General features: G+C 55.4%; 1 protein-coding gene across 1 annotated transcript in view; it reads right to left on the bottom strand.

The window, feature by feature from the left end:
• Fscn1 (fascin actin-bundling protein 1) overlaps positions 1-2763 on the bottom strand; it is an 11668-nt gene that overhangs the window by 6976 nt on the left and 1929 nt on the right. The gene's annotated exons all lie outside the window — the stretch shown is intronic.

Below are 2763 nucleotides of genomic sequence, written 5' to 3'. Positions count from 1 at the left end.
AAAAAAAAAAAAAAAAGATGCCATCTCAACCAATAGCTAGATATAAGCGGCATGGGGCTGTAACCTTAGCTCTAGGAAAGGCTTAGGTAGGCGGGTCTGGATTTGAGGGCAATCTGGGGCAAAACTCTGAGACCATATCTAATTCTGACTTGAGCAGACACCCCCCCACAGCCGCACCCAAGAGCACAGCTCTGGGCTGGGGTCCCTTCCTTTCATCTCTCCAAACCAGAGGCCTCGCAAACCAAGCTGAGTTGCCTCACACCCACCACAAATGAAAAATGAAACACCGAGACAGGCAGCTATCCCCACGCAGCCACGCCCAGCCCGGCCACATGTTGGCATCTGTCCAATACACGTCCATCCAGAGGCCAGCGGGGGCCAGTGAGCTAGGCGAGCCCCTGCAGGCGGCACTCGGTGAACAGAAGGGGCCACGCTGCAGCTGAGCCCTGCACCACCCCAGGCAGCCTCTGCGTCGCCCAAATGCCCAGCGCCAACACCCAGCTGGACAGAGGAAGAAGCATTATTTGCCCAGAGCCACACAGCTCTGTCCATCAGTTTGTGAAAGGCCCAGACCAGCCAGTGAGGCACCCATGCCCGGCTGAGTCCCCTTGGGCAGATGCTTTCAACTTCACTCTGCCTCAGTTTCCCTACCTACCATAAAGGTCCAGTTTCTTTCTGGAATGCTGGAAGGACAAGGGGAGGGGGGACCTGGTGCCTGCAGACTCCTCTCCCCCCCACACCCCAACCTTCTCTGGGTGGGGGGGGGAGGCCCCGCCCTGGCGGGAAAGACCACATTTGGCCTTGGAGTCTCTAATTGGAGCCCTGTTGCTATGGCAACAGATTTTCTGCGGGGATTTGTCTTTTGATCAACTGCAGCACAGAAAACCTGAGTCAGACTCACAGGAACCTGGGGGCCGGGAAATGGGGGTGCTCCTGGCTGAGCCAAGCCAGGGGCTTGGCTCCCCACCAGAGCCCTGCAGCCCATGGCTTCCTGCTTCTGCCTCTCAGCCAGTCTGCCTGCCTTCCCCCTCCTAGAGCCCCATCTCCCACCTTTCACTTAAACCCAGTGGTTCCCAGATTCCCTCAACTTGTTCAAAATGGAGACTTTGTCTACCCCATCTCATCTAAAGAGAAGCTTAGAATCCCCATCTAGCGAGTTCTCACAACTCTCCCACCCCTTCAGATCCCTCCATCCTTACCCAAGCCAGGCCTCCCCCGGCAAAGCCCAACCTGGTGGCATAAGCCTATCATCTTAGCTACTCAAGACAGAGAGGATCTCCATTTGAGGCTAGTCTAGACAAAGTGAGACCCTACCTCAAATAACAAGCTGGGCATGGTGGAACACGCCTGTAACTGTAGGAGTGGGAGGAAAAAGGACCAAATACAGCCTTCAGCCATAAGATTCACACCCTTCCCTCCCAATAATGAACACCCCCCTTCCCTTTCCCCCACTCTGGCAGCAGTTCCCAGCCACATTTGGGAAGCATAGACCTGAGCCTCTAGAAAGCCTGCCCAGAATAGCCTCGAAGACACACCCACCCCTATGGCTCACAGTCCTTGAGTCACCCACATCCCACCCCAGGGAGCTCGGCTGAAAGACACAAGGACCCTAAGATCTGAAGGTAGTGGAGGCCCACCCTCAGCCTCCCAAGTCCCCTCCCCCAGTTTTGAGTCTCTTCAGACTCAAGATGAGCCAACTCTGCCTGGCTCCAAGGTCTGGCTCCTCCTGCCCCATCATCTTGAATCATAACCATGACACCCCAGTGAACTAGCTCAGGCTGGCAAAACACTTTCAGGCTCTCTGCTCCCCAAGGGCCTTGGCCACTTGCTCCAGCCTCATCTTCCCCAGGGCAGAAGGCCCTGAACACTACCCCACACGTACAGAGCCTTGGAGAATCAGCACCTATCAGGTGCTAGGGCCTTGCAGGTCCTTCCATTCTCATCTCCCAATTTTCTGGGCCACATTGGGCTTTCTCAGTGCTCTACCTCAGGACCTTTGCACAGACTGCACCATTTGCTTTGTAACCACATTCCACACATCCAGTGTGTGTTACCTTCTATATACCTCTAGCTCAGCACAAGTGCCCTCTAAAAAAGGATCTCCTTCATCTAATCTGGGACCCTGGTCCTGGTCCTCTTGTGTATGTCCCCAAGAGAATAAGGAACTTAGCACTGGATCTCAGCATGCCCTCATGTCTGTAAAACGGGGTAATTCTGCCCTCCACCCAGCAGTGGGACACAGAGAGAGGGAAGCTGAAAGACAACAGGTTCAGCTCCTATTTAGGGCGTCAAATCTACCCAGGTTTGCATACTTGCTGACTTGCTGTTTGTCCTGGAGCAAGTGGCTCCACTTCTCCGGGCCTCAACTCTGCAAACTCAGGCCCCACCTAGTCCTCCACCTTCAACCCAACCCCGTGGGGGGTCTGGCAGCTCTCAGACAGGGCTCTCATCCAACTATCTCCAAGGCCTGGGGTCCAATTTCCCATCCAGGGAAACAATAACTTCACAGCATCCCTCCCAACTCCCCCAATCTCTCCAGGGGGCTTTTTGCTGCAAACAGCCTCTTGGCAAAGGAGGACCATACGCAGAAGGCTGAGACACCGGCGATGGGGAGAACCTGAGAAAGTAGGCCAAGAAAGGGGCTCATTTCTGGCGTCCAGGCCTGTCGGAAATGGCCCAGCTTGTGGGAGGCCCTGGAAGGGACGGATCGAGTTGCAGCCAACTGTTCCCCGCAGGGCCCTTGGGGACGGGTTCACTCCAGGG

The sequence above is a fragment of the Dipodomys ordii genome, unplaced genomic scaffold (genome assembly GCF_000151885.1).
Source record: "Dipodomys ordii isolate 6190 unplaced genomic scaffold, Dord_2.0 Scaffold68, whole genome shotgun sequence".
In the NCBI taxonomy this organism is placed as follows: Eukaryota; Metazoa; Chordata; class Mammalia; order Rodentia; family Heteromyidae; genus Dipodomys; species Dipodomys ordii.
This window is presented reverse-complemented; position numbering and strand designations above follow the sequence as displayed.